The 7,592-nt window shown below is 48.9% G+C and overlaps 1 pseudogene; it reads right to left on the bottom strand.

Annotated features, from left to right (window-relative positions):
• Positions 1 to 1,117: 1,117 nt before the first annotated feature.
• The window catches only part of LOC102827034, a 28,041-nt pseudogene continuing 21,566 nt past the window's right edge, over positions 1,118 to 7,592 (bottom strand).

The following is a 7,592-nucleotide window of genomic DNA, read 5'->3' on the forward strand; positions in this document are numbered from 1 at the left end:
TGGAAGTTCATCAGAAACCTGTCCATGATGGGTGATCTTGCTGGTATTTAAAGTACCCATGGCATAGCTTCCAGAATCACAGCAACTCACAAGCCACCACAGTAGGACAAACTGACAGATGTGTGGTGGAACTTGGTGGTAGAACAGTGTAAATAAAGGCCTGGGGACCTGAGTGCAGAGTGTGGGCAGGAACTATGGGGAGCCTAGAGTTGGGGTAGACTCCAGACATGTAGGTAATAACTGCCTGAGGACTGGGCTTTGACCCTAGGTTGGCAAATCCCCCCTTAGCTCTGGGGCACTGAGAATGTGCCATAAGGCTGGGCGGTGAGAGGGAGATTTGGGGAGGGAAGAAGGAGCTAGCCCTTTAGTTTTCAGTAAGGTGGACTCAGTAGGGGACCTGCCCTCTCTCTGGGGGGGTAGACAACCTGTCCCTTTCTATGAGGCTCCTAGAAGTCACAGAGCACAAGCATACCTCCCTGGGGTCTCTAGGCTCTTTGGAAGAGCTGTTCTCAGACACCCAGCAAGAGCCAGGACCCCTCCAAGATGCCCCAGCTCAGTAACATCTCTGCTGGAACAGGCTGGCTTCAGTAGCACCTGGCCCCGGTGCTGCCTGAAATCCCTAGGACCGGACCATGGCCTCCCTCCTTGGTTACTCTCCCCAACTAGCAGTGGGCTCAGAACACATCTTTCCACAGAGAAAACCAAGGCCAGGACAGAGGTGTGGAAGAGATCAGGAAGCATTTCAAGGTGGCTGGTCCACACGAAAAAATCAACAAATCCTGAACAAATACACCCACTGTGAGCAAGACCTGGGCCCTGGCCTCGCTCCTTAGATCCTGTCAGCAGCCCCTCCCCACCCCCACCTCCGACTATAGCCACTACCTGTTGCAGCCAGGCCACCTGTAGCTCCAATTAGCTCCATAATTAGCACCTCATCAGGCCTGTCTGCCTTTGAATGGCTCCCTGGGTGGGGGTGGGGGTGGCTCAGCCAGGCTCCAAGACCTCTGAGCCCAGTGGTAGGCAAGTACAGGCAGGCCAGGGGTCTAGGCTGCCCTGTCAGTCTCCCAGCACTCACTGGTGTGGATTCCCAGCAGGGCAGTGGAAAGAAAAAAACGGCTCAGGGGATGGATGGGGAGCTAGGGGGCAGAGGCAGAAGGCAATCTCTGGCGATGCCTTTCACAGAGGCTCTGCGTGTACAGTGACCCTGGCTGCAGGGAGGGGCTGAGCAGGGCTGGGAGAAGGGTGGGCAACGGATGGCCAGTACTGCCTGCAAGGATTTCTGGGAGGGAGCCAGGGGTTTAGAAAGAGGCTTCGGTCAGGGCCTCTGGGCTTGGGATCATAGAGTGCGGTCATCCAGTCCTTTCCTGGACACTGTTACCTCCTGAGGATCCCTCAGCCTCCAGGATTGATCTTTTACCCACAGGGATAGAGTGACTCCCAGCCCTAAATCCCAAGGGCAGGCAGAAAACCACTTTGATTAATTAGTACTTTGGCTGGGAGGCTGCTGGGAAGAGGGGGTGGAGGGGTTGTGTGTGTGTGTGTGTGTGTGTGTGTGTGTGAGATGCTGGGTCAGAGAAGGCCTCCTGGAAGACAGGAAGCGGACAGTGAGAGCACAGTGGCGAGACCATGGGGTCGAGCAGGTCCAGTCCTACACTCATTAGTCCCTTCCATTTCTGAGCTCAGTTTCCCCATCTTGAATGTAGGGGCAATCACAATAACAGCCCCCAAATTCCCAGGAAGATTACAAGAGGCCATGAGTTGGGTGGGAGACAGTGTGGTGGTACCTGGTCACCAGCAGGAGGGGAGAATCCCAGGGAAACCACCTCTTGGTTCCCTCCCTCAGATGCAGGGCAGCAATGGCCCAGGGGGAGGGGCACCACAGGGTGCTGCTCCAGCTTGGGGGTGAGAATGCATGTCAGGAAGGCCTGGCCAATCATCTGAATGACAAGCATAGGGAGAGAGGTTCAGGGGACCCAGATAGGCAGGAAGTTAGCCCCACCCTGAGCTGAGGCCCAAAGACAGCAAACCTGGGGCTGACCTCAAGTTGTGGTCAGGGAGGAGATTAGGAACCTCAGCAGCAGAGGAGAGCTGGCTTGGCTAGGGCAGGGCTTGACCCCCAGTGAGTTTCTAGCTCTGCCTAGAAAAGTCCCCTGCTTAGAAGCTGTTCCCTCCCTGTCCTGGTGCCTGAAGCTCCCAATTAGAGATTCCTGCCTTGGATAAGATTCCTGTCTTGGATAAGATTACCTACTTAGAAATGCTCTAGAGCAAAAGAGCACACTGGACCTTAATTCCAAAGCAGTTCCCAACTTGCAGCTCATGGCTGTGGTGCCTCAAGCAAGTCCCTCAACCTCTCTGTGCTCCACTGTTTGTGGTCTTGTCCCAGGTTTGTGGTAGGGGCAAAGCCAAGTGTGAGTGTTTCTGTTTCGGAGCCCCTGGATCAGGCCTGGTGGACAATGAGCTCAGTGAAATTGTGTTCTTCCTCAGCCAGTTTCTGAGAAGCAGGTAGGACCCAAGAAGGAGCCAGGTCCAAGTCTGTTTTCCCTTCTCTGGAAAGAAGTCCTGTGAGTCACAGGAAACCACAGTCACCTCCCCAGTTCCCCCTCCTCCTCAAAGGTTCAATTCTGGGGTGGAGGTGGAGGGTGGGGAGGACAGACAAATCCTTCCAATAACACCAGCCTGCTTTCAAATCTTCTATCCTTCCCATGTTGTGGTTGTTAAGTGCCAATGAGTTGGTTCTGACTCATAGTGACCCTATATAGGGTTTCCAAAGAACAGCTGGTGGATTTGAACTGCCAACCTTGTGGTTTGCAGTTCAGTGCTGATCCTACAGTGCCCCACCCAGAGTCCATATTCCTAGCTACAACCTATACCCCATCCCAGCCCACTTCAGCCCAATTCCAGACCTAATCTTAAACCAATTCCTTCCCATTTGGTTGTTGATTTAGTGTTTGTTCTTGTTTGTGGCTTAGAGACTACACATGTTGCCGAGTAGAAGCGCTCGATAGGATGCTCTGAGCTGTCATCTTTAAACAGGTAGATTGCCAGACTTTTTTCCACAGAGTTACTGGGTGAGTTCCAACTGCCAACATTTTGGTTACCAGCTGAGTGCAAACTGTGTATCACCCAGGGACCTTACCTCCCCTAACTCTGAGGCAGCAACCAGGAAATCCTCCTAACAGGGACAAAAGGCCTTGAGGTTGGCTCATTCAATCTGGAGGTGGGGGTGGAGGGATTCTGAAATGCCTGTGTTTCCTTGTCTCCAGAAGGTACTCACATGGTCCTCCTTGCCCACAATGAACTGCTCTGAGCAGCACTCCCCTGCATCCCCAGGGCTTCCTGTAAACTGCTGTCTGTGTGCGGAGGGAGAGGGAGATGCTAACCGCAGGAAGGTGAAAGGCAGAAGTGTTACACTGAGGTCGGCCTGCTCCTGCCTGGGATCATAGTCCGTGTTTGTTCCCAGAAGGGGCAACACAAGGCCCCTGAGAACAAAGGGCCCATTGAGGCATCTTGGGCTATGGGACTGCAGGAGACAATGGGTTGGCACCCAGGGCATGGAAAGCCTGCACACTTCCCTGGGACCTGCACCCAGAGTCTACATCTGCAGTCTGTTAACAATCTTCTTCATTTTTCAGCCAAAGCCTATGGTCCAGACCATTTCTCACCCACTTCTGCAGCGCCCCATCCAGGCCCCCAGCACACCATGGATTTCAAAGTGTTCCTTAATTGGCTGACCTGACAGACTCCCTCTCCCCCACCCCTCCACCCCCAGGGTTCTGGCTGGGAGCCAGGGCTCTGGACTCCCCACCCTGTGACAAGTTGTGACAGGCCTCACAGAGCAGGACGAGGTGGGTGGAGGTAAGGGTGCCACACTCTGGGCTGGAGATGCCTGGTTCTCCTGAGTTCAAATCCTGTCTCTGCTACTTCTCAGTTATGCTGTTCTGCCAAATCACTTCACCTCTCTGAAACTCAGTTTAAGTATGTACTCATATAGAGTCTGGATAACGAGTACCCATCTCCTGGGGTGACCAAGCAGGTAAGTGAGCTTGCAACTAACTGCAAAGAAGCTAGCACTTAGCCAGACACAGACACGCTGTAGAAGGGGAACTTGTGGGGTTGAGTCCCAGCCACCCTTTGTCCCTCATTTTCCACATCTCTAGTTTAGGAATCAAAAAACCTAAAAGTTGGAGTCCTGGTGTGGTGCTGTGGGATAAAGCACTGGACCACAAGGTTGGTTTGAATCACAGGGTTGGCGGCTCAAACTCACCAGCCGCTCCTTTGGAAACCCTATACAGGGTTGCTATGAGTCAGAACTAATTTGATGGCACTTAACAACAACCGTGAGGGAGCTCTGGTAGTGTAGTGGTTATGAATCGGGCTGCTAATCTCATGGTCAGCAGTTCGAAACCACCAGCTGTTCCGCAGGAGAAAGATGAGGCTTTCTGCTCCAGTAAAGATTTACAGCTTCGGAAACCCTGTACAGGGTCGCTATGAATCAGAACTGACTCCACGGCACATAACAACAACAACAGCTAATGCACCAGACTGCAAAGCTGTTTAAACTGCAAGGTTGGTGGTTCAAGCTCACTTGCTGCTCCTCGGAAACCCTATACAGGGTCGAATTGACTCGACGGCACTTCACAACAACAACAACAACAACAGCAAAGGTATGTTGTGATGATTACAGAAAGCTTGTAAGCCCATCTTCAGCCTACTGTTGTTGTTGTTATGTGCCGTTAGCTCATTGGAATACCTAACAGGGGTTCTAGAACTTGCCCAGTGAAATAGTCTTCTTGCGGAGCCTTTGTAGTGTATAGGAGCCCCATCCAGAACCTTCTGAGGTAGGACATTCCCACTTGAAAGTACAAACAGACCAGTCTGGATTAGCTAGAGGAACAGAAGATACTTCTTGAAAGAAAGACCAGCAGGAAAAATCCAAAACAAACATGGCAGTCTGATTGGCTACTACAAGGACAAGCAAGTTATTTGCTGGGGAGCCATCAAGGCAAGCAATCAAGCCCATTCAGGACAAACCTCCCTCCAAGACTGAAACTCATAGGGAACACATGAACAGGCATATAAGCTAGCTGGCAACCACATTGTTGGTCTGCTGGTGAGTGGAAGAGGGGGAAAGGCAACAATGAAGATATGGACTGAGTTCAACCATGTTCCATAGATTCCCGTTGACCTGGAGATGAGAGAGAGAAGAGGAAGGGCTGGTTGGTCTGAAGTGTGGTGAGACCTGGGGATTTCTGAGCCCATGGACAAGGACATAGCCATAGAGGGCTAGAGTGGAGAGTGAAGCATCCAGCTGATATTAAGTGAGGGGAGACACACAAGAACACCCAAACTTGTAGATAGTACCCGCTTGACCTAGCTTTGATGGCTTGATGGTCAGAACTCGACTAGAGGAAGATTAAAAAAAAAATTTTTTTTTTTTTGATAAAGGAAACAAGTGTAAATTGCTACAATTTGATGAACTTGACTTATACTTATGGATGTAGTAGCTCAAAATACCAACTGAGAGGGAAGGAGTGTTCACATCAAGTATCAATCCAATCTCCTCTCTCTATAGGGTTGATAGGATTGTGCAACTTAGACATTGTTGGTGGTGGCTATAAATGCTCTAAGTGACTGGCTTACAAGTTTTCAGGAGGGAGTTTAGTTTCAGAGTGTACAGGGGAAGGGAGAATCCCCACTGAGTAGTTTTCATCTTGTCTAGATGGGCCTGGTGAAAAGAGATGGGGATAAGATTCTTATGATTCCATAGTGAATAATTGTTATCAGGACTAATTGCGACTGTCGCAACTATAAAGGTAGAAGTAATGTAACAAAAAGCGGGGAGTAGTTAATCTTATAGTCCAGGAACAGAGGACCCTAGGACCATCAAGGGAGAAGAGCATGAGTGGAATGTGGGATCCTATCCAGAGAAGCAGCGACACCAGAGATGGAGGCAGAGATGAGGACATAGAGAGAGCAGCTGCGGACTCTAGATTTATGGAAAGAGAAAGGCTGTGTGCTGAAGGCCAGGAGGTAGGCTTTCAGAATGTGCCCTTTGGTTGTTTAAATGATTATATATTCCTAAGTGTTTTTGTGTGCATCCCTCCCCGCCCCCCAACAAAAAAACAGGGAATAGAAGCAAATAATGTTGAATGATGATGCACAGAGGGGATTGTAATCACTGCAATAAAATGATGAGTGTAAAACTGATGTTCTCCCATATAAACTATCACTCAATTCACAAGAAAAACTTAAAAAAAAAAGGAGAACAAACAAGATGGCGGATTGGGTAGACGTGTAGTGAGGAGCTCTGGCAGCAACAACAGAATACCAGACCATGCAGGCTCAGGGGATGGTCCCAGAACTCTGAACCACATATAAAGGAATATTTACAAAGCTGAAAGGCTTACAGCTAGTGGAATTTATAGCAGAAGTAAGAAATCCTGTGCTTCCTAATCCAAGGCACTCAGCTGCTCCCTAAGCAGCCATCTTGGGCGAGAACAAACTGGGAAGGATCAGAGCAGCCACAGATGCCTGACAGAACTGCGGTGATAAAAGTGTGGAAATTATTGTTTTGTATCTGTTTGTTGGCCTCTCCCTGGCTGCATACCTCCATTCGTGAGTGGACACCCCACCCCCACCCCTGGAGGGTTCTACTATGCATGTGCACAGACCTCCTCAAAATTTACAGGGACAGTTTCCACTTAAAACCAAGCAGCAGTGAAAAACGCCCATAGGCAGCCCTGAACTGTTTATCACTAGGACAAAGGCCTAAATGGGGCTTGTGGAACAGGACAGGCAGACTAAAAAGGAAACAGGCCAAAAATAAAATCCTGAGTTACATCATAATGAGAAAAAGTAGCATCTTGAAATTTCTCAGGAAGAAGAGTATAAAGGGAAGCCCATCTCCTGGTCACATCTACATGGAGGCAATCAGAAAGCTTAAAAAATACCAAAACACACACCCATCTAAGTATTAAGCCCATAGCTAACCACTGAATATGTCTAAAAAACAGAAGCAGATGACCATAACGGCACATGTCCAGAAACGAGATAAAGTGACTGAGACAAATGAGCTGGAAGTAGACCTACACTCCATACTGGAAGGAGGGTAAGCTTTGGAAATGTCTGAGAAGGAATTCAGAAAAATGATTATAAAATGTATCAAAACACTTTACAATGGAGTTGAGAAAAATTAGGAAAAAGTCAGGAAAGTGCTACAGGAACAATCGAATAGGATAGATACAGCATTGGAAACAATTCAAAACCTACAGAAAGAGGTCCAAATGATTAACAATAGAATATCAGAAATGGACAATACACTGGAAGGGCAAAGGAGTAGAATTGAAGAGATGGAAACCAGAACCAGTGAGCTGGAAGATAAATCTCTCAATACCACTAAGATAGAAGAACAAGCAGGAAAAAGGATTAAAAAATCTGAGGAAGAGTGAGTACTATCCAATCTGTCTAGGTAGAGCTGAAATGAAATACAGATGGGTAACTTGTGATACTGTAGTGAATAATGGTTATCAGGACTGATTATGAGGGTTGGAAATGCAAAGATAGACATTTTGTAGCAAGGAAGGGAGTGATTA

The sequence above is a fragment of the Chrysochloris asiatica genome, unplaced genomic scaffold (genome assembly GCF_000296735.1).
Source record: "Chrysochloris asiatica unplaced genomic scaffold, ChrAsi1.0 scaffold00092, whole genome shotgun sequence".
NCBI classification, from domain to species: Eukaryota; Metazoa; Chordata; class Mammalia; order Afrosoricida; family Chrysochloridae; genus Chrysochloris; species Chrysochloris asiatica.